The sequence below is a fragment of the Phocoena phocoena genome, chromosome 7 (assembly GCF_963924675.1).
Source record: "Phocoena phocoena chromosome 7, mPhoPho1.1, whole genome shotgun sequence".
NCBI lineage: Eukaryota > Metazoa > Chordata > Mammalia > Artiodactyla > Phocoenidae > Phocoena > Phocoena phocoena.
In genome coordinates, this window is record NC_089225.1 from 68,432,324 (window position 1) to 68,459,044 (window position 26,721).

A 26,721-nucleotide genomic window follows, 5' to 3' on the forward strand; every position below is an offset into this window, starting at 1 on the left:
TCTCTAAATAACTTTTCCCATACTTTATATATTGTGACAGTTTGATGTAGTGAGTACAGAAACTCAATATTTTTTCATGAGATTTCTCAGCCCCATTGAAAGGAAAATGGCCCATTTGTTTTACATTATCCTTTTATTTCAGAATGGAAACAGCCGAAGCATCATGCAGCCAAAGATTGATGTCATAACTCCAAGTATTACTCTGTACACTATTTCAAATTAGAAATAGACATTTAATGACAGAATTTTAATTCTGGAAGGCAACCTTTAGGTAATTTTGTTAAATCATTTACAAATGAGGAAATGAAAGATGAAAGAAGATTTAATAAGTTGTTATAGATCTTCCAGATGTCCTTGATTTCCAATTTGGGTTTTTTCCATTATAAAATGTAAGTAAATTATGTTCTAAATTCATTGTCCAACAAATTTAAGGGTGCTTTGGCTCAATTTTTGGGATAGCTAAAGAAAGTGCTCAAACTTTGATGATATCCCATAGTCAACTTAGATATATGTGCCATTTAGGAGAAATATTTCCAACATATCACTACTGCAATTCTCAGGCAATTATGTCATCAATGATCTGTCAATCTGGTACTATGGTTTGAGCTAAAGAAACAAATTTGTGGTAGCATTTCATAGATTTCTAGAATCTAGCAGATTGGGCAGAAATCATAGTTGGACAGGCTACATTTCAGAGGATTATGCTTATGCTTATGTTACTCAGATCTAATTCTAATTTTAAAAAAATATGTATTGAATGTTGTGAGAAGGGAATCCTCATGCACTGTTGGTGGGAATGTAAATCACTGTGGCCACTGTGGAAAAAAATATCCATTGAGGAATACATATTCCTCAAAAAATTAAATATGAGATTACCATATGACCCAGCAGTTTTACTCCTGGGTATTTATCCAAGGAAAAGAAGAACACTGTTTAGAAAAGATATATTCACTCCTGTGTTCACTGCAGCATTATTCACAATAGCCAAGATATGGAAGCAACCTAAATGCCCATCAATAGATGAATAGATAAAGATGTGTTATCTTATTCAGCCATAAAAGAAGAATGAAATCTTGCCATTTGTGACAACATGGATGAACCCAGAGGGTATTATGCTAAGTGAAATAAGTCAGAGAAAGACAAATACTGTATGATTTCACTTATATGTGGAATCTAAAAAACAAATGAACAAACATAGCAAAGCAGAAACAGAGTTATAGATACATAGAACAAACAGGGGTTTGCCAGGGGGTGGGGAGAAGGAAAGAAATAGGTGAGGGAGGTTAAGAGGTACAAACTTCCAGTTGCAAAATAAATGAGTCATGCGTATGAAATGTACAGTGTGGGGAATATAATTAATAGCTATATCTTTGTAAGGTGACATCATAACTAGACTTATCATGGTGATCATTTTGAAATGTATAGAAATATCAAATAACTATGACTTGTAACAGGAACTAAGATAGTATTGTAGGTCAATTATACTTCAGAAACAAAGTCATAGATAAACAGATCAGATTTGTGGTTACTAGAGGTGGAGGGTGGGGATTGGGGAGTAGGGGGAGAGGGAATTGGACGAAGGCAGCCAAAAGTTACAAACTTCATTATAAGATAAATAAGATGCATAAGATAAATATAGGATTATAATGTTCAAGGATAAATAAAACTAACACTGCTGTATGTTACATATGAAAGTTGTTAAAAGAGGAAATCCTAAGAGTTCTTATCACAAAGAAAAATTTTTTTCTATTTAATTTTGTATCTGTATGAGATGATGGATGTTCACTAAAGTTACTGTGCTAATCATTTTGTGATGTATGTAAATCAAATCATTATGCTATATACCTTAAACTTATACAGTGCTCTATGTCAATTATGTCCTAAAAACTGGAAGAAAAAAAATTTTTAAAATGTACTTACAATGTGAATCCAAATGTTTTGTAGTAATCGTACTAATTAGGGTTCCGTGCAGATGTCAGAAATCATGTGAATCAGCTTAAGCAGAAACACTACATTTTCCATTGCTTACAGATTATGGGTGAATAATTCCAATAAGACCTGAATTTTTGAAAATATAGCAATGTGGAAGAAAGCAAGATTTAAAGGGAATAGAGGAAGGAAGGACGAAAGTAAGGAGAGTATGTAGGAAAAAGGAAGGAAGGATGGAGGAGATGCTGTTACTTTTCCTCCCAGATCCTTTTTACTTGATCAGGAAGCTGTGCTTCAGCTGTGCAAGTGTTGAACTAACTCTGAAGAACTGTCCTTAGTTGACCTGATCCTTAACTGCTAATACTTGAGAGGTTACATGACTCTGCATCCCTGAAGCAGCTAATGACTGAGTGATACAAGGTACAGAAGCTCAGCCTTCTTGCTTCCAGGTGAGCTAACTCAATCCATGCAATTTACAGTCCATGCTAGCCTCTATCTGAAGTCACATGCTTGCCGGCTCTTTCTCCTTCCCTATCCTTCCCTCTGTCTCATATATGTTTTTCCTAAAGAGAACTTTCAAAATAAATCATGTGTGCTTGGATTCCCGTCTCAGGTCCTGCTTCTGGGGAATTCTTCTTAAGATAAAGGAAGAAAAAAAGTAGAAAAAACAAAAACACCAACAACTCAACCCTTCTCTTCAGCCTTGAGAGCCTCTTACCATACCATTAACCTCAAAATGCAACACCTGATTTTGTTTTTCACTAATTTACTAGTGAACCTAGTCTTTCTCCAACCATCTTTTAAATTTTTCGCTGAAAACTCCATCCAAGCACCAACTTGAACAAATATGTTAAGTTCAATTCTACTGCCAAATATACATTTTCCATGAAAATCAGACAAAGGAGAAGGAACTAGAGAAAGAACAAACTTGATTTCCTTGTTGAAGCATATTGATTTCATTTGTAGGGATTAGTGTTAGAATAAATAAAGGTTGTTTTTACTTTATCCAGTGAATATGAATAAATACAATGAAACTTGTCATTCGAGAAGGTTAAAAAAATTCAGAGAGTGTTTATCTAGACAAATGGTATTCATACCGATTAATAAAGAGAAGTCAGAGGGTACATTTCTCACATGCTGAAGCATTATCTGGCATTCTAAGGACATTTACCATGCTTATTCCATTAAACAGAGAAACAATATCGTCTGTGTGTCTGTGTGGGTGATGGTGGTGGTGGCCATGGTGGTGGAGTAAGCAGAAAAATGGCTTAATGCCCAGAACCTGTGAAGAGGTTGTTACCAGGCAAAGGGGTCTTAGCAGCCAATCAGTTTACTTTAAAACTGCGCATGCCCAGATTCTCCAGGTGGGCCCAATGTAATCACAAGCGTCCTTCAAAGAGGCAGGAGGAGGTAAAACAAAACAGTGTTAGAGTGGTGTCATTTGAGAAAGAATTGACTGTCCAGGGCACTGCTACCTTTGAAGACGGAGTGGGGCCATGAGCCAAGGAATTCTGGTGGTTTCTAGAATCTGGAAAAAGCATGGAAATGCATTTTTCCTTAGGATCTCCAGGAGGAAAGACCTGCATCAGACTTCTGATCTACAGAACTGTAAGGTAGTAAATTTGTGTTGTTTTAAACTACCAAATTTGTTGTAATTTGTTATAGCTGCATATCATTAGATTTATGTTTTATTTAGGATGTCAGCTACTGTTATGAAAAAACTAACAAGCAACACAACCCTGACAATATTTTCTTCTTTTACCCCTAGCCCATTTTACTGAAAAGTATGTTAAAAAGGAGAGAATACTCATTCAAAAGGGCAAAAAAGCAAAAACAAAAAAGCAAAGAGGCTGTATCTTCTGAAATGACTACCTGAATACAGCTCTAATTATCAGTCTCTAGAAAATACACACCACCAGTTTGTTTCTTCAGTTCCCCTCTTGGTTCAGTTATAATACATGCTGATACCTCAATGGAAATGAGGAGTAATGGAGTACAAAGTTTGGGGGAAGTTAACCAGAATATAGGGCTGCCCCACTAGAAAAGCTGTTAAGTTAAAATATCCAAACAAATGCAAATTTAATTGGCTCTGATCTAGGGAGTAAGATATGGTCCCCACAAAACTTGGAGGGGTAGGTAATACTTATTAATGGTATAATTGATATGTGAAATAACATGGTGGAGTTAGAAACTGATTTTAACTTTTGCTGTCTTTTTTTTTTTTTTTTTTTTTTTTTGGCGGTACGCGGGCCTCTCACTGTTGGGGCCTCTCCCGTTGCGGAGCACAGGCTCCGGACGCGCAGGCTTAGCGGCCACGGCTCACGGGCCTAGCCGCTCTGCGGCATGCAGGATCTTCCCGGATTTGTTGTCATTTAAAAAGAAATTTCTTCTAGCCCATAATAATTCCTCTACCCCTGGGTGAGATCTTTGGTAGGCCAAAGGGAGGAGGAGTAAGAGGGAAGAAAGGTCTAATGTGAGCTCAGGTAGCATCTTACGTTGATTTTCTCCGGCCTTTCCTATTGTTCGAAGTGATTCTTCTCTGGGTATTTAGTGAACTACTCTATTATTTTCTTGAGGCTCTCTCCACTTGAGTAAGTAATTCTCCTTCATCTGTCCAGTTGTTATTCCCACACAGCTTCTGCACCTGGCTCTATACTTTCAGCTTCCCTGGATGAGATTATCTTGATCATTGCAGAAAGCCCTCTTGGACATCATTCAAAACCTCTACAGGCTACCTCTGTGTCTCAGGTGGCCCATGCCTTGTCCCTGGGAAACCTGGTCCCTTTTCCCACTGTGAGATGGTCAGTAGCTTCCCTAACTAGTTCTCTGCTTTGCCACCACAGGCTGTTTTGGCAGCCTTCTACTGCTTACACAATCAGGCTTGAGGTGGAAATCGGATTGCATGTTCTCAGACTCCAGGGGATTATGTCAAACTTCTCGAAAAATGGTCTCCTCGAAGCTCCGTTCACTTGATTTGGGACCAGGGGCAAAATCTCCATGTGTCCCCACATGCCTCTTCCAGCTCACTAGCAATGGTCTCCAAAGAAATCCTCTTTCTGTTTTCTCATGTATGTGCCTCTCCCACTCCCTTTAAAACCCAGAGATGAATGAAATCTAAGGTTAGTTAAAACTGATTCACAGACAGCTCTTTTGCAGTCCTGCATAGGTGCTCTCATATTTCATCTGGGAATATTAAAGTAGTTGATACCTACTGCCCTGGACCTCAGTAGAAACTGAGACAGAAACAGTCGCATTCAATATCCTATTACTGTGGTCAAGCTTGTAGATCCTGGAGAGTGCACAGCCAGTGGCTAAAGCTATAGGAAAGGAGAACCAGGCCCTGGAGGTACTGCAACTGGCAGGAATAAAGCAATATATTGGAATATCAGTCAAAATAGGCTGACATTCAATGCAGGATTCCGGTGTCAAAAGAGGTCATATAGTTAGACGTTTAGAGGGAAAACTAGTTGTAAGTCTTGGGCAAACAGTAGATCTGGGAGAGAAAAATCTGTAGGCTGGTATCCAGGCTGCTTATGGCACATGATTCCCACTGGTTGTTAATATATTACATGTGTCTCTATCGCTTCACGCACTATGTAAGCTGGGTTTGCTCTCAGGTATTAATGAAATATGTGTTGAGCACCTTAATTTTGCCAGGTGCTGTGCTAGGGAATGAGCTAGGTGCTCTGAAGTGAGGTCTCTGTGAAGCCAGGTAGGAGTGGATGACATTGCTACTATTTTATCCTTACCCTCTTTGACTCTTCCATGTGTTCTTGTCATATTTATAAATATCTACACTTTAAAGGGAGCAACGGCAGACAGAAGTGTTTAAACTGAGGTGAATTCTGACACTTGTTAAAGCTTAGATGAGATTTGTGTAAGAACCTGGAAACAAAATGGGGCAGCTAGAGTTATCATGAGATATAAATTGCCATTGCTTCTATTTGTATGAATAATTAAGTGTTTTCCAAATTATTTTTGTAATAATTGAATCAGAAAACAAAAGTTTATTTGCTTTCTCAAGAATCTCAGGCACTAAGGGAAAAAAATGCTTTCTTGCCTTAGCCTTCTTAGATTTCTTTCTATCCTGTTTGCTTTATTTCTAGACTAACCTGTGGCAGAAGGCCAGCTGCAATCTGAAAGAGATCAGTCACAGTCTTTGGTGTATTAAGAATATGTTCATATTAATAGATTTCCTCTAAGGATATCTCACATCACCATTCCTGAGCCAAGTTTAAAACAATATGTGTAATTCTTCGAATACTGAGATTTCGTGGAGGCAGATGTGCCAATTTGTATATGTGTGTTTTTTGATTGTCATTAAATGGGTTTAATTCCATTGAGTATACAAGTGGCTCGCTATTTTGGAGTCTCTATGAATTGAAATACTGCTGAGCAACTAAGCCTCTGATAATTTTTACCTTTTGTTGCTGTAGGCATATTGCATATCAATGTACATTTTTTTTTTAATGCTAAGCCCCCTGGGGAGAAAAAGAGACAAAAAAAACACAGGGTTATTCAGTGCTGAGGTCAGAGATACAGATTAGATTCCTTCACCTCCATTCTTAGAAATAAAACTTATAAATTTTTAAGGTGGATGAGACATTAGAGATCATGTAATCTGATCATCTAATTTTACAGATGAGGAAATTACAGCCCGTTATAATGGGGACTTGACCTTGATTTGCCCAAATAAATTTTGGAATATTATTAATACACAGAATCACTTTTATAATACTGAAAGCTAGGGATTACCATACATATAATGCTTATTTGAAAAGGTATCATTGTTTAAATGTGATTAGGGTCACATACAAGAATCAAATTTTAGATTAACAATAGTTTATTTATGAGTTATTTGGTTGACGATATTAGATCCAAAGTAGTGAGTTTGAAATTCGCAAATGCCTGGAAACTGTCAGTTTTCTTTCTCCACGGTAGTATAATTTTAAATTGAACATTTCTGAAGGCAACCACACAGTCTAGTAATCTGAGCTCTGGAATAGGAATTGGGGATACAGTGTTCCATATATAAGTTTGACAAAGACTGCTATTTGACTGAGAATATGATTATTACATGAATGGGTGAAGTTCACTGCCTTGGACCTCTCTTCATTTGGTCTGAGGTGGCGGCTAGTTCCAGGATACAATCCCTCACTAGGAAGCTGTCTGGGATAGCAGTGCAAATCACATATAGCCCATTTGAGGGTACCGTTAATGAGGAAGGCAGACAATCAAGGCAGGACATTGTTTACCTTATCCTGGGAGTTGACACCTGGCCACTTACTGGAAACTGAATCTAATCATTTTATCATATCCTATCTTTTTCAGTTACCTTTTTTTGAATTAGATTTGATTTACAATATTAGTTTTAGGTGTACAACACAGTGATTTGATATTTTTATAGATTATACTCCATTTAAAGTTGTTATAAAATATTGACTACATTTGCTGTGCTGTATATTACCTCCTTGTATCACATTGATTTTATACCTATTAGTTTGTACCTCTTATTAGTTTGTACCTCTTAATCCCCTTCCCCTATCTGTCCCTCATCCCACCTCTCTCCCCACTGGTAACCACTGGGTTTGTTCTCTGTATCTGTGAGTCTATTTCTGTATTGTTACATTCATTCGTTTTATTTTTTGATTCCACATATAAGTGAAAGCATGTAATAGATGTCTTTTTCTGACAGATTTCACTAAGCATAATATCCTCCAAGTCCATCCATGTTACTGTAAATGGCAAAGTTCATTTTTTTTTAATGGCTGAGTAGTAGTCCATTGTGTATATATTCCACATCTTCTTTATCCCTTCATCTACCTATGGACACTTAAGTTGCTTCCATATCTTGGCAATTGTAAATAATCCTGCTATGAACATTGGGGTGCATGTATCTTTTCAAATTAGTGTTTTCGTAGTTTTTGGATGTATACCCAGGAGTGGAATTGCTAGGTCATATGGTAGCTCTATTTTTAGTTTTTTGAGAAACCGCCATACTGTTTTCCACAGTGGCTACACCAATTCGTATTCCACCTACAGGTGGAATAACAAATGTTGGCGAGGATGTGGACAAAAGGGAGCCCTACTACAAGGTACAAGGGCTCCCTTTTGTCCACATCCTCGCCAACATTTGTTATTTGTGTTCTTGTTGGTGATAGTTATTCTGACAGGTGTGAGGTGATATCTCATTGTGGTTTTGATTTGCATTTCCCTGATGATTAATGATGTTGAGCATCTTTTCATGTTTCTGTTGACCATTCATATGTCTTCTTTGGAAAATTGTCTATTCAAGTCTTCTGTCCATTTTATAATCAAATTGTTTTTTTGATGTTGAGTTGTATGAGCTGTTTATACATTTTGAATATTGACTCCTTATCAATCATATGATCTGCAAATATTTTCTCCCATTTAGAAGGTTTTCTCGTTTTGTCTATGGTTTCCTTCGCTGTGCAAAAGCTTTTAAGTTTAATTAGGTCCCATTTATTTATTTTTGCTTTTATTTCCTTTGCTTTAGGAGATTGATTCAAAAAAATATTGCTACAGTTTATGTCAAATAGTGTTCCACCTAAGATTTCTTCTAGGAGTTTTATGGTTTCTGGTCTTACATTTAGGTCTTTTCAATTTTGAGTTTATTTTTGTATCTGGTGTTAGAGAATGTTGGAATTTCATTCTTTCACATGAGGTCTGACTGGTTCTTTTTTATATTTTCTAGTTCTTCATTGAAATTCTCACTGTGGTCATCCATTCTTTTCCCAAGTTCAGTTATCAATCATATTACCATTGCTTTGAACTTTTCACCAGGTAAATTATCAGCTGTAAGGTGGGGCTTCTATGTTCAATGGCAGTCACCTCCCTGTGGGGGTGAGGTTATGGCCCAAGGGGCTGGAGCAGAAACCCTGAGGGAGCTGGGTTTCATCATGTTGTGATGGCCGTCTTTGCTTTGGTTAGGGGCATGGATGGGGTCTAAGGGCTTAGGGCTGCACTTCTGTGCTGGTTTCACTTTTTCCCCCAAATGTATATCCCTGGTTAGAGGCTGAGTCCAGCCAGAGGGGTTGGGGCCACACTACTGAACTGGTTTTATTCCCCACCAAGTATGCACACAGATGTTTGTGCAGGAAATGGCAGTCTCTGTTGTGGTCAGAGGCAGCGCTGGGGCCAGAGCTGGCTCTGTTCCCTTCACTTCAGTGGGGAGCAGTGTTGGAGCAAGAGGTGCTGGAGCAGGTGCACCATCTGTTTGCAAGTCTGTGCACATCCTCTTCAAGAGTGGAGTCTCAATTTATTACAGTCCTCTGGTAAGCCCCACTGGTTTTCAAACCAGCTAAGGGGACTCATCTTACCAGTGTCAGACACCAGGGCTGAGGTGTCTAATATGTGGCTTGAGCCCCTTGCTCCCCAGGGAGGATGCCTGAGACTGTCATATCCCCCTTCTCCTCTGGGTTCCCTGCTAGGGGTGAAGATACTGACTAAATCGCTTCTCCTTCCTTCCTACCAGACTCCATATGAATATTTACAGCCTTGGTTGTCGAAGAGCCCTTCTGCTAGTTTTCAGCAAAAGTTAAGCTATATGTAGGTACAGTTTTCATGCGTTCATTTGGAGCGTTGAGCTCAGTGTCCTCCTCCTCCACCATCTTGATCCTGAGATCTCAGTTACCTTTTGATTTCTCTAAATCAAGAATTGCTTTTTGCAAAAGAGAAAAGTGGGAAGCTACTCTGTGCTTATCATTTCTTTTGATAACAATGGTAATCATTCTTCTGATTTTACTCTGACACCCCAGGTATCCTAAAACATAAAGATTTTTAAGGCGTTATATGGAAGTGTGACAGTTTTGTGTAATTCAAGATTTTATGAGCAATGAAAGATTCTAAAATGTTCTATCCCCACTCTTGTATGCTGTCATCTTTGCTATTTTGCCTTTGTGACAGATGCTAGGACTATGTGCTTTGTGCTAGAATAGATTGATTTTCTTTCAGGCCTCTACCAGTTCCAAAGAATGAATACTGTACTAAAAATATAAGTACAATGGGAATATATGTAACCTGACAGTTTCATATACAGAGAGAAAATAAATGAATATATCTGAGAAGGAACTGAAACAATCTTCTTTTAAGATATTTTATTGAAATATTTTACGTCGTCAAGGCAATTTGTACTTCCTGTGACATGTTTAATAACCAGTACAATGGAAAAATATGCCAGTATATCTTGACAGTCTGTTGTGCCTTTAAAATGTAAAATCATTATTTGAAGCAGTTGTCACAATATCTTTTAGCTTTTTGAGACTTATAATTATAGACTGACTACAGGATTTTTCTGAGCATGTACCGGCTTTATTATCAGGGAGTAGTGGCATTGCTGGGGGAGATGAAAGTCATAGTACATGAATACATAATGATGCAAAACTTTTTAAAGAAACACCTACAACTGAAAAGAGTTATAAACATGGGTACTTACCATATGCAAGGTACTGCATTATGTTCTTCATGTATATATATTGTCTCCTTTAAATTTGACAACACCTTTGCACATAGGAAGTTTGCACTTGGTTTTCAGACTGAGGAATTTGAGTAATAGAAGTTAAATAACTTGACTAGCTAAGTCTTATGTCATGTAAAGGCACAGGCAGATTTATAGTTCAAGTTTGCCTAACTACAAAATTGAGAGTTGCATGGAGGGAGATAGATGTGGGACTATTTTTCCCCTCATTTCAAGAAAAGTGTTGCCTACATACACTGACAATTTTTCCTGACATTCACATTTCTTTTCTTTGTCTATTGGCACAGCTTGTAGGTAAGCCACAGGCACAGGTCCTACGTAAAGCTTAATGGGAACAATGATTAATGGCATGGGATCTAACTTAACATTTTTCTCTCCTTTAAACCCCCATCCATTCCATTATCAACACCTCTTCATCCTCTAGAAAGCACACCTCAAATATTCCTATGTCTCTACGGTTCAATTTTTATGACTCTGGTCCAAATTAATCGTCTTTCACCTGGGCATCCACAATATTCTCCTTATTTTCCCTGTTTCTGTTCTTGCCACCTCCAATGTATTCTCCAAAGGCTAGCAGGAGAAATTCTTTAAAGTGTAAATTGGAATGTATCAATTTCCAGGTTGAAAGTTTTTAATATCTTCCTAATGTGTCTGGAGTAAAATCAAAATGTCTTACTTTGGTGGACAAATTCTTTAATTATATAGCTTTTGGCTACCTCTCCATTCCTTCATCTCCTCAAATATTCCCAACTTTAACCACATTTGTTCTCTCTCCTGTATGCCAAGCTTTATTCTGCCTTAGGAGTGTGTATATGTTGTTACTTCTGCTTGGAAGGTTCTATCCAATTCCTTTCATAACTTAAAAAATAGGTTTTCTCCCCATGAGTTCTTAGCATAAATGTCAACTACTCAGAGAGGCTTTCTATGATTTATCTAAACTAGTTTAAGTCCCATTATGCTTTTTCTCAACATTTAAAAACAATTTGTCATTTTATGCAGGTTTTTTGTTTTATTTGTATATGATTTTACCTTACTAAACTTTAAGTTCTATAAAGGGCTTGCCACAGTATAGTCTGACTTTAATTCTAAGGTAGGCATATAATTGGGGTTCAGTTGAGCAAATTAAATAAAATCACCATAATCAACTTCATGCTTTTATTCTGTTCTTATTAATAAAATTGGAACTTAAATTGATTACTAAGTGCATTTACATTATGTCCATTCTATTGGGGGAAAACTATGAAAAAATATCAGTTATAATACACCGGTACCATGCAAGTGCTTTTTCAGAGTTAAAGATAACATAAGGAACACAGAGGATGGAGCAACTAAGTTGTCTCAGGAAAGAATTCACTGATGTGGTGACCTGTGTAGCAGGCCTTAATGATGAGTTACAATTTTCCAAGTTCAGAAGGCTGAATGGGTAATGGAGGATATATGAGGAAATGGGAAAGCATGAATTGGTGAAAAAATGCTCTGGATGTATGGCAGTATCATCGACTGATTGGAATGATGGTGGGAGAGGGGCCCCAAAGTCAAATTGCGTTGAAAGACCTTCTATACCAGACTATGGAGTTTTTAATAGGGAAGTGACATGATTCATATCATTTTGTAGAATGGTGGTGTGTGAGTAAAATACATTGAAATTAGAAGATACTGTTGAGAATGGTTAAGATGGTATTGTGATATTCCAGCCCAAAAATGCTGAAAGCCTTAATTAATAAATTAATTGACTTTTAGTTAAGCAACAGGCATGGTGATATCTGTTGGGGATTTGGAACCACTGATCTAACAAGAGAGGTAATTAGACCTACATTTACTATTTTTCTGGGTTTGTTCCATCTTTACACTTTCAGTCAGTTATTTGGCTTTTCCAAATTTGACTTTAGTATACATTTTCTAAAATACATTACATTTGAAAATAGGATATTTCTGTAGCAGATTTTATTTATTAAGAAAGTGTAGGGTACAGTGTAATGGAGAATATGGTCAGCTCTATAGTGTTTAAGAAACAGATGGCAGAGAGGCTTCATAAATTATGTCATGCTTGAGTTGAAATATGGGGGCAGGCTCACTTCAGGCAGAGAGAGCAGTATAAGCAAAGGCATGGAGGCATGGTCCGAGCCAAGAATGGCAAATAACGTAATATGCCTGAACTACAGAAATAATAGGATTCTCATGTGTCAGTTGTTTGTGGACTTTGGGTGAACAAAAGGGGACAAATGAAAAACAGAAAGTTTACCATTTTGGGGTTCTATTTGAGCTTGTGGTCATCTAGTAGATTGCCGCCATAACTAAGGGAGTTACATATGCTGTTTGAATGTAGCTGGATTTTCATCACTACTAAGGATGTTCTGAATGTTCCTCTTTACTCATCACAGGGGCTATTTTAAATGTTTACATCTTTCCTAAACTCCAGTCTGGTCTAGCCCAATCTCTTGTAAGTATGCCTTTGAAGTGGGAGCCATCTGACAAGGGATAATGCAACTTCCTATCTCCTGGCTTCAAAGCTCGTCTTCCCTCTGCCTATTTGACTCCCACCCCACGTTCTCCTTTTGATCTGTTACTCCATAAAACTACTCTTTGAAAAAAGGAAATTTGCTGCCACCAGTTTTTACCTTCTCACCCCTGACCTCTTGTAAGCCAGTTACTCTACTGCTCTTTCGAAATTAATCTTTCTGTAATTTCCAGGGTAACTGAACTTTTTTCAGTCCTTCTAATTTTTAGCTCCAACTTCATGACTCTCCCTTCTCCCTTAGATTTCTTGCAATACAACCTTTTTATTTCCCTTTTCACATCTCATCTTTTCTTTTTATGTGGATTAATTCTCCAAGTTATTTCCTTAACCAAATCTAATCTTTCTCTAGTTTCTCTTTTAAACTATTTTTGTTTTATTGATATCTACCAAATCAGTATCTCCTAGGGTCCAGATCCTCATCTCTAAACTTCTGGTTATACAACAAAAACAACAATAATAAAAAAATTCTGTATACTGTTCTTTTTTTTAAAAAAAAGCAATATTTAAGATTTTAAGACAACAACTCTTTCTGTTCTTTTCATCCTGTTAGAGGGCCAGCATTTCCCAGTCTAATCGATGCCTAATCAGGTAAACTACTCTCCCTCCTTAATCTCCCACATTTAATACTACCAGTTGAATGTTGAGACAGTCTCTTCCATTGAACTTATTTTCTCTTTTCATTCTTATTGCTATACCTTGGCTCAAACTCTCATGTTCCCTTGTCTGTAAAAGCATAATGCCATTCTAACTGTTCTCACCTTTATCCTTTTGATATGTTAAAACCCAACTAATAATGTTAAAAGAGTAGGAAAAAAATCCCACCACTTCCTGGGTAATAAAATGTACAGTGGTTCCCTATTTCCTACCAAATTTAGGAGAAACACCTCTATACTATAATTGAAAGTCCTCTACTATATTTTATACTTCCTATACAAAGTAAAATTTCTACTTTTATTTTTAAAACAGACCCTTTATTTAGTTTATGGATAATATGCTACTAACCTTTGCTGTGTAACAAATCATCACAAAACTTAAAATAATACACATGTATTTCCTCCCAATTTGTGTGGCTCAGGAATCTGGGCATGGTTTAGCTGAGTCTGCTCCCTCAGAGTTTTTCATGAAACTGCAAATATTGTCCAGGGCTAGAGTCTCATCTGGAGGATCAACTGGGGAATGATCCCTTTCTAAGCTCATTTTGTGTTTTTTGATAGAATTTAGTTCCTAGAGGGTTGTTGGAATGAAGGCCTCAGTTTTTTGTTGGCTGTTGCCTGGGGTCTACCCTCAATTCCTTGCCATGGGAGCTTCTTGAACATGGCAATTTTTTTTTCAATCAAAGCCAGAAAAAGACAGAGTCTACAAGCAAGAGAGAAGTTACTCTTTTATACATTCTAATCACAGAAGTGTCATGTCATTCCATCACGTTTGTCATTTTCTATTGACTAGAAGCAATAGGTCGCGCCCATAATCAAGGGTACACTCAAGGGGGGTGGGATTGCACAAGAGTGTGAATATCAGGAGACAGAGATCACTAGAGGCCATCTTAGAGGTGTCCTGCCTCAGGGAGATTGGATCAGGATATGAGTGTAAGCTGCAAATAGATAGCAACTGTACTTCAGCCCCAGCGAGGGGTGGTCTTGACAGACAGTGGATAGGGAAAAGCCTTTCAGTGGATATAGGTTTGGATGGTGCACCTGGTTATCCGGTTTTTGTGGAAGAAGTGACCTGAGGTTAGATATGTATAGACTCATACATACTCATATACATAGATATGTATATATTCGTATAGACTGTATACATATAGATGTGTATATGGCTAGTGGCAAATGGTGTGACCACGTTCAGGAACCTGGAAGGAAAAAGATTGGAAAATTGATAAGGATCTGGGGCAGAGACATTTGGTTGTATTTATGGAATAGGTGTGAAGTTTGAAAATCTTCATATCAGATGTTCATGCCAATCAGAGAACACCTACCAGGTAAGAAGCACTAAAACACAAAGTAGATGAAAATACTTGGCCATAAGCCAGAATTTGTCATCAGCTACCCTGGTGCTGGCACAATGGGCACATGAGTGAAGTGGCATGGTGGTAGGATGGAGGCTATGTATGAATCCAGCAGCATGGGCTCCAACACACTGAGCCTGGTCTACCTACGATTGCCACAAAATATCTACCCTGTCAGTGACAGAGGCCAAGACTAAGTCCTTGATATGGCACCATCCCTTGAGGACACTAACTGGCCACTTGGTGACAAGCAGATAATACCAATGTTATCTTTCCTTCCTGGAAAGGCCAGTGATGAGCTCTGAAAATAATAACAGACATTTCAGGAATGGGTTTTCATTTACTACCTGTCAGATCTCAGCTGGCACTGCTATTTAAGTTATGTTTACATAGTGTTTGACCCACCAGCATGGAATCCTGATAACATCGTGTCTATCCAGAGGACCGATTTCTGTACCATAGGAGGTATGAGAGTGGGCCCGTGACTGTCGTGGTCCACATATAATGATAAATAGATGCATGAATATAATGATCTTTCCTTCTGGCCCAACATGAGAACTTCTGAAGGTTCTTTATGATTGGAGAACTCCCATTTGAGTCAGTTGAGGCTCTCAGGACTGCATTGTAGCTCAACTTCTTCCTCTGTCTAATCCAGCTGTGACCTTCCTACCTCTGCACAAGTGTTGGTTCCAAGAACACTTCTTATTAAACATTCTCCATGCTAAAGTTTACCTCAGGGTATGCTTCCTGGGGAATCCAATCTGGGCAGCCAACATGCTAGAAAAAATTTTATACTAAAAAAAAATAGCAGTGGGGGACAGAGTCTTATCTCAAAGTATATGCTGGTATAAAAAGGTTCAAGGAAATATTTAAATCAATATGAAGACATTCATAAGATGAATGGATTCATAAAATTATAGTGTTAACTTACAGTTAGAGTTCTAAAATAAGTTGAGTAACTGAAGTGAGATTTTATTCCATAAATAGGCCAACTATTTCACTAACTTTGTGTTGATTTTTCTCAGTAAAAACTACCAGCTATTGGAATCTTTAAAATTCCAGAATTGACAGTAATTGGTTATGGCTGAATTTATGTTTAAATAGAAATCTAAGAATAGGGAATGGGTCTTCCCTGGTGGCTCAGTGGTTAAGAATCCACCTGCCAATGCAGGGGACACAGGTTCAAGCCCTGGTCGGGGAAGATCCCACATGCCACGGAGCAACTAACCCCGTGTTTCACAACTACTGAGCCTGTGCTCTAGAGCCAGTGAGCCTCAAACACTGAGCCCACGTGCCACAATTACTGAAGCCTGTGCGCCTAGAGCCCGTGCTTTGAAACAAGAGAAGCCACTGCAAGGAGAAGCCCGCACACTGCAAAGGAGAGTGGTCCCCGCTCGCCACAAATAGAGAAGGCCTGTGTGCAGCAATGAAGACCCAACACGGCCAAAAATAAATAAGTAAATTAAAAAAAAAAATCTAAGAGCAGACAAAATTCACAGTAGGGTATTGTAAACATATAAGCACTTTTTTGAAAAAAATAATTATTTTTGAGATTTTTAGTTGATAAAAATGTAAATATCATTCCAAATAATGTGAAATAAAATCTAAAAAATCTATTTAGTCTTTTGATTTGATCTACCATCACTTTATATTTTGAATACTTGCTTTTCTCTCTATTATATTTGTCAAAATCTTTTCTATTTATCTCTCTCCTGATGCTAAGATAATGAAATGATTGACAGCTTTGATAGCATTGTTTACTTGGCTGAAAGAAGTTTCTAAGTACATCCCACAGTACATATTCCATGTTACAATCCAGTAAGTAAGAAGTCCTAAACTCCTCCACGAAAGCTCTTCTGAAATTATTTTATTTTACTTATTTGTGAACAGAGTGGCTAATTGTTTATAGTTTAAGCATGATATAGAATCAGGGGAAAAAATCCCTTGTGGTCATTTACATGCCTACACTCAGGAAGAAAGCTCTGTTGGGACTGGACTACCCAAGATGGCAACACACACACACACACCCCAGGGGGACTGGTGCTGACTGTTGGCTAAGGTAACTCAGTTCTTCATTGGCCTCTCCATGGGGTCTTCCATCATTCAGTATTCTAGACTGAGATTCTTCACATGATGACTGGCTTCTAAGAGAACCAAAAGAGAAGCTCCTAAGACTTAGGCCTGAAAATCACACAGCATCACTTTCATCATACTATTGGTCAAAGGAAGTCACAAGGCTAGTCCAGATTTATAGGGAGGGGACATAGCTTTTACCCCTTGACCAGAAGAGTGGTAAAACTATATCACTAAAGGGCAGATTCCATAGGAGGAATTATTGTATCCATCTTTGGAAACAATCCAGTACATTAAGGTTGTAGAGAGTGACAGGATTTGCTATGATAGAGTTGTCAGGGAAGGGTCTGTCTGAGCAGGTGAAATTAGACTAAGAAGCTGAATGAAATGGGGGAATGAACTACACCAATATAAGGGAAGAAAGAACATTCTTGCTAACGGAATATTGATTGCAAAAGGCCTTGAAGTGGGAACAAGCCTGGTATGTTGGACGAGTTTAGTAGCAAAAATAGGGCTAGGTATAAAAACTTAGAACTGGTCATATGTGACTTTAAAAATATGGAATTTGGTGAGATCACCCAGAAAGTAATTGTAAAAGGAGAAAAGAAGAGGCTTGGGGACTAAGTTCTGGAGCATTTCAATATATAGGGGTTAGGAAGAGTAGGAAGATCCAGCGAAGAAGTCTGACAAAAGAAGTAGCTTGTGCAGACTGTTGGCTAGGGAAACAGTGTTAGGAAAGCACATGAGGGAGGGAACTGCAAGAAGGGAATTATCAGTGGTTACAAATGATACTAAGAAGTCAAGCTGGATGGAGACTGAGATCTGACTGTTGGATGTGTAAGACTTTGAACTTGAACAGAGCTGTTTCAGTGGAGGGGTGCAGCTAGGATAGAAAGTGAAAATAATGTATGTAAATAATACTTATGAGTTTTATTTTTTCCTGAAAATGAGAGCAAAGAAGTGGAGCATGCTTTTTGTTGATGGGAAGGAATGATCCATAGGAAGGAAAAAATGATGAGGCAAGAGAGGGAGGATGATGGCAAGAAGCAGTATTTGAGACTGTAAGAGAAATGAGAAAAAAAAACTCAGGCAGACCATTGGGTCTTAGGGATAAAGGCTATTTATCCATTCTAATAAGATGAAAAGAATAGTTGGGGCTTAAAGACATGTAAGCTGGTGGATTTAATGTTGAAAGATATAAAATTTCCCCCTTGAAATTTTTATTTTTTTCTGAGTGAAAATAAAAGCAAGATGATCAGCTAAGAGTAAAGTAGTAGTATTGGCTTTTGAAATTTTGAGAGAAGGAAAGGGTGAAATAATTATTTTGGATGAATGAAATGTGAATTGACTAAAAAATGTAGTATAGTTACCAGGCAACACTAACAGGCCGTTTGAGACTTTGTGGTAATAAATTTAAGTAGGCCAGTATAATTTTCTGGTTTCCTTCAGCTATTTGCACAGTTACCTAGGTGTAACTAGCGGGGTAGAATGGTGGCTTTTCAGTTTGGGTTATCCAGGTGAGATGGAATGAAGTCAGGATAAGGGAGATGAAAACCCCAAGGATATGCAAAGAATAGTTAAAATAATGAATCAGGGCTTCCCTGGTGGCGCAGTGGTTGAGAGTCCGCCTGCCGATGCACGGGACGCGGGCTCGTGCCCCGGTCCGGGAAGATCCCACGTGCTGCGGAGCGGCTGGGCCCATTAGCCATGGCCGCTGAGCCTGTGCGTCTGGAGCCTGTGCTCCGCAACGGGAGAGGCCACAACGGTGAGAGGCCCAAGTACCGCAAAAAAAAAAAAAAAAAAAAAAAAAAAGAATCATACAATGTAAGCTAGGTAAGGGAGGAGGTGGGGGAAATCAGGAGGGTATTGGGAAGTGAAAAGAGATAGAGCTAGTGAACTTAAAATCCTGGTGGAATGAGATTGCAATGTTGTAAAAATCCACAGTTAACCTCCTTCAGACCTCTGAAGGTGTGGCCCTCCTTGGAGGGGGGCTACCATGAAGAATGACTGTGGCAGCAGGAACCAAAGAGGGCAAGAGTCCTGGGATGGGAATGGGATGGGCAAGCCTCAGTTACCAGGATTAAACATCCTTCTAGCCTAAATAAGTGAAAGGATTAGGATTTAATTTAATTTAAGGAAAGAAATCAAGGTAGAATTTCTTATACACCTAAATACACATGTGTTTATATGTATGTGAGTACATTTCTGGGAAGGGCAGTGATAGTTTGAAAGAGTTTGAAGGAGTTTCCCCTTTTAAAAATATTCATGTACGTTATAATTTATGCAATTAAAAAATTAAAAATGGCAAAAGAAGAAAGGCTTTACTGGCTGTATAATGAGTACAATTGGATATAGAGCATTATATAGATATCCAAAGAAAGAATGTCTCAATTTGATGTAAGTTGGTTAGTCATGGAAGCCTTAAAACAAAAAACTCACGAAGGCATATTTGGCAATTTCCATCCAAGCATTGTCCAGGAGAAAAGGACACTAAGCCAACAGACTTTGAGTATATTGACTCCTTTGGCAAGCTTACTCCTATTTTAAGATGAATTCATCAGCTGTCTGAGCTTAATGCCATTGAAATTTAGGATTCATCTAATGGTTTTGTTTTGACTCCACATTTATTAAATAACCTTCTGATTATTATTTGTCTTTTCCATGTTTGTGCCTACAAGGACAAAATGTGTTGCTCATATGAGCTTCAAGTATTTTAGTCCCTGTAACAATTATTTCACAATATAAATTAAGTTACATTCTGGTTTTATTTATTTACCTCAGGAGCTTGGGTAATGTGAGCTTGTTCTTGAGAAGTGGATTTGCTCTTGGAATGCTGACAAAATCAAGTTACTAGGCATGTAAATCTGCAGGGCAGTTTTTCAGCTGTTGTGAATCTATGCAGGTAAAGAATATCACTCTGTGAGGCCTGTTGGGAGGCAGCCAGCCTTCCCCTGGCAAACTCCCCTGTAATCACTGTGGACCTCATGTACACTTGGAACCCTGGCTCAAACTGCCTCTTCTGTGATGCCTTCTGTGGGCACTCCATCCACTTTCAGCTGTCCGGAAGTGCATTTTATGAATCACACAATCTACTGGACTCACAGAGAGGCTTGCCTACTCACAAGTAAAAGTTCCTTGGGAGTCACTTTAGATGTCTTCTAACAGGAAAGCTATATGACTGATGTATGTCCTTAGAATTGCCCAAGTAAGTTATATCTTCATACTTTTGGTTCAGGAGAGAAGGCTTTAACCACATTCTTCTTCAAGTACAGTATTCCAGGATTCTTACAGACCCCATGTGCAAATTTTCTACTTTTGTGCAGAGGTAGAATGGTTTTGGGTATGGGCAAGAATGCATATCAAGATTTCTGATGTTAATGAAAATAGAAAGTTTGATTCCTGGCATATACTAGAAGGCTAAAATTGAAATATTTGTCATCCAGTCCTCAATGAAAGTAGAGCTATGGTGGTTGATATTCCAAAGGAATCATTTATGTCATTGTATATGCAAGCCAGGGAGACAATATAATTTATCATTTACCTAGGACACTTGAGAATGAAAGTGTACATTGTTGATTGTTCCAGGAAAGCAGGTATAAACTAGGACTGTACTGAGTAAACAGAATTGTATGGTTACCCTACCTGGAGGCTGAAACTATAATGAGCCAGTAAAGGTCAGTACAGTCATACTGTTTAATAGCCATCACATGCTACAGTTGGTCAGTGCCTTCTTTGATGTCATGTGCTGTACTCTTTGAAAAACATTTAAAAAATATCACCCTGGCATATAAGGATAAAGAATTTATAATTTAAAAAATTTATACCTGAAAGCTTGCTTAAGTAGTGAGAGGATAAAGTTCAGGGGAGATTATTCTAAGCAATGAAGTATAGGAGAAATAAAGTTAACTCATAATAAAATATGTCATTTGACTATACATAACAACATAATATTATATTTTATAATATTTTTAATTACCAGGAGAGGGATGCTTTTGCATATAGAGGTTACATTGAAAATATGGTACTTTGGGGGAGGGCCTTTTTTTGTTTATATATTTTTTATTCTCAAGGTAAAGAAATGTTATAATAAAATTTCTAAAACAGCATCATATCACAAGCATATTCCATGTAACAACATCTTTTCAGTCATATTTTTAAACAATTCCATATAATTTCATCAAGAAAGCTATAATTAGGTACTATGTTATTCCTTTATCTTGAGGATTTTTCTAATTTTTTTGCTATTATTAATAACAAAACAGTTATTGCTAAGATAGTGTCTTCATAGGAAATTTAAAAAATGGAATTAATGACTAAAATGAATAAAAACATTTTAGACTCAGTACACATTGTAAAAATGTTTGCAAGAGATCATATTAACATACTATTACAGTTGTGTAAGCTTTTAAGTTTCATTAGGTCCCATTTGTTTATTTTAGTTTTTATTTCCATTTCTCTAGGAGGTGGGTCAAAAAAGATCTTGCTGTGATTTATGTTATAGAGTGTTCTGCCTATGTTTTCCTCTAAGAGTTTGATAGTTTCTGGCCTTACATTTAGGTCTTTAATCCATTTTGAGTTAACTTTTGTATATGGTGTTAGGAAGTGTTCTAATTTCATTCTTTTACATGTAGCAGTCCAGTTTTCCCAGCATAACTTACTGAAGAGGCTATCTTTCTCCATTGTATATTCTTGCCTCCTTTATCAAAGATAAGGTGACTGTAGGTGTGTGGGTTTATCTCTGGGCTTTCTAGCCTGTTCCATTGATCTATCTTTATGTTTTTGTGCCAGTACCATACTGTCTTGATTACTGTAGCATTGTAGTCTGAAGTCAGGGAGCCTGATTCCTCTACCTCCATTTTTCTTTCTCAAGATTGCTTTGGCTATTCAGGGTCTTTTGTATTTCCTTATACATTGTGAAATTTTTTGTTCTAGTTCTAGGGAAAATGCCATTGGTAGTTTGATAGGGATTGCACTGAATCTGTAGATTGCTTTGGGTAGTGTCATTTTCACAATGTTGATTCTTCCAATCCAAGAACATGGTATATCTCTCTATCTGTTTGTATCATCTTTAATTTCTTTCATCAGTGTCTTATAGTTTTCTGCATACAGATCTTTTGTCTCCTTAAGTAGGTTTATTCCTAGGTATTTTATTCTTTTTGTTGCAGCGGTAAATGGGAATATTTCCTTAATTTCTTTTGCAGATTTTTCATCATTAGTGTATAGGCATGCAAGAGATTTCTGTGCAGTAATTTTGTATCCTGCTACTTTGCTAAATTAATTGATTAGCTCTGGTAGTTTTCTGGTAACATCTTCAGGATTCTCTATGTATAGTATCATGTTGTCTGCAAACAGTGACAGGTTTGCTTCTTTTCCGATTTGGATTCCTTTATTTTCTTTTTCTTCTCTGATTGCTGTGGCTAAAACTTCCAAAACTATGTTGAATAATAGTGGTGAGAGTGGGCAACCTTGTCTTGGTCCTGATCTTAGTGGAAATGGTTTCAGTTTTTCACCATTGAGAACGATATTGGCTGTGGGTTTGTCATATATGGCCTTTAGTATGTTGAGGTAATTTCACTTTATGCCTACTTTCTGGAAGGTTTTTATCATAAATCGGTGTTGAATTTTGTCAAAAGCTTGTTCTGCATCTATAGGGATGAGCATATGGTTTTTCTTCTTCAATTTGTTAATATGGTGTATCACATTGATTGGTTTGCGTATATTGAAGAATCATTGCATTCCTGGAATAAACCCCACTTGATCATGGTGTATGATCCTTTTAATGTGCTGTTGGATTCTGTTTGCTAGTATTTTGTTTAGGATTTTTGCATTCATGTTCATCAGTGATGTTGGCCTGTAGTTTTCTTTTTTTGTGACATCTTTGTCTGGTTTTGGTATCAGGGTGATAGTGGCCTCATAGAATGAGTTTGGGAGTGTTTCTCCCTCTGCTATACTTTGGAAGAGTTTGAGAAGGATAGGTGTAAGTGTTTTTCTAAATGTTTGATAGAATTCACCTGTGAAGCCTTCTGGTCCTGGGTTTTTGCTTGTTGGAAAATTTTTAATCACAGTTTCAATTTCCGTGCTTGTGATTTGTCTGTTTATATTTTCTATTTCTTCCTGGTTTGGTCTCAGAAGGTTGTGCTTTTCTAAGAATTTGTCCATTTCTTCCAGGTTGTCCATTTTTTTGGCATATAGTTGCTTGTAGTAATCTCTCATGATCCTTTGTATTTCTTCAGTGTCAGTTATTACTTCTCCTTTTTCTTTTCTAATTCTGTTGATTTGAGTCTTTTCCCATTTTTTCTTGATGAGTCTGGCTAATGGTTTATCAATTTTGTTTATCTTCTCAAAAAACCAGCCTTTAGTTTTATTGATCTTTGCTATCGTTTCTTTAATTTCTTTTTCATTTATTTCTGATCTCATCTATGATTTCTTTCCTTCTGCTATCTTTGGATTTTTTTGTTCTTCTTTCTCTAATTGTTTAAATGTACATTTAGGTTGTTTATTTAAGATTTTTCCGTGTTTCTTGAGGTAGGATTGTATTGCTATAAACCTCTGTTTTAGAACTGCTTTTGCTGCATCCCATAGGTTTTGGGTCATCATCGTCATTTGTTTCTAGGTATTTTCTGATTTCTTCTTTGATTTCTTCCGTGATCTTTTAGTTATTTAGTAGCGTATTGTTTAACCTCCAAGTGTTTGTACTTTTTACAGTTTTTCTCCTGTAATTGATAGCTAGTATCATAGCATTGTGGTCAGAAAAGATACTTGATACAATTTCAAGTTTCTTAAAATTACCAAGGCTTGATTTGTGACCCACGATATGACCTGTCCTGGAGAATGTTCCATGAGCGCTTGAGAAGAACGTGTATTCTGTTGTTTTGGATGGAATGTCCTATAAATATCACTGGAGTCCATCTTGTTTAATGTGTCATTTAAAGCTTCTGTTTCCTTATTTATTTTCGTTTTGGATGATCTGTCCATCCGTGAAAGTGAGGTGTTAAAGTCCCCTACTATGATTGTGTTATTGTCAATTTCCCCCTTTATGGCTGTTAGGATTGCCTTATGTATTGAGGTGCTGCTATCATGGGTGCATAAATATTTACAGTTGTTATATCTTCTTCTTGGGTTGATCCCTTGATCATTATGTAGTGTCCTTCTTTGTCTCTTCTAATAGTCTTTATATGAAAGTCTATTTTTTCTGATATGAGAATTGCTACTCCAGCTTTCTTTTGATTTCCATTTGCATGGAATATCTTTTTCCATCCCCTCACTTTCAGTCAGTATGTGTCCCTAGGTCTGAAGTGGGTCTCTTGTAGAGAGCTTATGTACAGGTCTTGTTTTTGTATCCATTCAGCCAGTCTGTGTCTTTCAGTTGGATAATTTAATCCATTTACATTTAAGGTAGTTGTTGATGTGCATGTTTCTATTACCATTTTGTTAATTGTTTTGGGTTTGTTTTAGGTCTTTTCCTTCTCTTGTATTTCCTGTCTAGAGAAATGCCTTTAGCATTTGTTGTAAAGCTGGTTTGGTGATGCTGCATTTTGTTAGCTTTTGCTTTTCGGTAAAGCTTTTAATTTTTCCATTGAATCTGAACAATATCCTTGCTGGGTAGAGTAATCTTGGTTGTAGGTTTTCCCCTTTCATCACTTTCAGTATGTCCTCCCATTCCCATCTTGCTTGCAGAGTTTCTGCAGAAAAATCAGCTGTTAACCTTATGGGGATTCCCTTTATGTTATTTGTTGCTTTTCCCTTGCTGCTTTCAATATTTTTTCTTTGTATTTAAGTTTTGATAGTTTGATTAGTATGTGTGTCAGCATGTTTCTCTTTGGGTTTATCCTGTATGGTACTCTCTGTGTTTCCTGGACTTGATTGACTATTTCCTTTCCCATGTTAGGGAAGTTTTCAACTATAATCTCTTCAAATATTTTCTCAGACCCTTTCTTTTTCTCTTCTTCTTCTGGAACCCCTATAATTTGAATTTTGGTGCACTTAATATTGTCCCAGATGTCTCTGAGACTGTCTTCAATTCTTTTCATTCTTTTTTCTTTATTATCCTCCCTGGCAGTTATTTCCACCATTTTATCTTCCAGCTCACTTATCTGTTCTTCTGCTTCAGTTATTCTGTTATTGATTCCTTCTAGGGTACTTTTAATTTCAGTCATTGTATTGTTCATAACTGTTTGCTCTTTGTTCTAGATACTTGTTAATTGTTTCTGGTATTTTCTCCATTCTGTTTATGAGATTTTGGGTCATCTTTACTATCATTATTCTGAATTCTTTTTCAGGTTGGTTGCCCATTTCATCTTCATTTATTTGGTCTTTCAGGTGTTTACCTTGCTTCTTCACTTGTAACAAAATTTTTTTTTTTTTCTGATGGACGGTGCTGTATTCCTCTGTTACTCGTTGTTTGGCCTGAAACTTTCAGCCGTCGAGTTTGCAGGCAGTCGGATAGAGGTGGGTCTTGGTGCTAAGATGAGGACCTCTGGGAGGCCTCACTCTGACTGATATTCCCTGGGGTCTGAGGTTCTCTATTAGTCTAGTGGTTCAGACTCAGAGCTCCCATCACAGGAGCTCGAGCCTGACCTCCAGCTTGGGAACCAAGATCCTGCAGGCTGGTTGCTGGGGGTTCCTCCCGTCCCCATAGGTGTTTGTGGTCCCCCACCAGTGCCTGGTAGGTGCCCTACTTGTGAGGAGATGTGAATTCCATGTCCTCATAGCATGCCATCTTGAATCCACCCCCTGAAACATGATTTTTCACTTCTTGAATAGACATCACTGACATGAAATATTGAAAGCCGATTTTTAAAGGAAGTTTGGAACAATCTCTACCAAAGGAAATTGTGCCATAGCTAGTCCACTCTGCCAGAGAAAACAAGATGTAATCACAACGTATTCTTTCATACTTACTGTTTTTTTTGTTTGCTTGGGACGCATATAGGGTTTTTTTCTCCCCCAGCTTTATTGAGGTATAATGGACAAATAAAAATTGTATATATTTAAAGTGTTTAATGTGATGATTTGATATATATTGCAAAATATTCTGCAATCTAATTAGCATATCCATCTCCTCATATAGTTATCATTTTGTGTGTATGTGCACATGTGATAAGAACACTTAAGATCTCCTTTCTTAGCAAATTACAGGTATACAAAACAGTATTATTAATTATATTCACCGTGCTGCATAGTAGATCCCCAGAACCTATTCCTTTTAAAATGGGAAGTTTTTACACTTTGACCAACATCTCTCCATTTCCCCCTCCCCTCAGTCCCTGGCAACAACCATTCTACTCTCTGGTTCTATTAATTCAACATTTTTAGATTATATATGTGAGATTATATATGGTATATGTAGTTTTTAATATTATATACTAGTAATTAACTTGTGAGGCAAATATATTAAAAACAGAAAATGGGCATTAAAAATTGAAGGAAATATTTTGGATACATTATTTTTATCTCCTTATTTAAGCAATTGTCAATACCAGGAAACTGAATACTAGGTTAAAACATTTGTTTAAGGTAGCAACTTGTAGAATTGTGTGTGCACCTCATATGGTAGTCAGTATCATCTTTCAAGGTCCTTTTTCTTTTGTGAGATATTTCTGAAACTCTAGCTTCAGCAGGGATACAGGATTGTATAAAGATTATCGTAAGTGACAAAAACTCTTCTCAGATAAAGAGTGCCTCTTGTTCTTTGTGTGT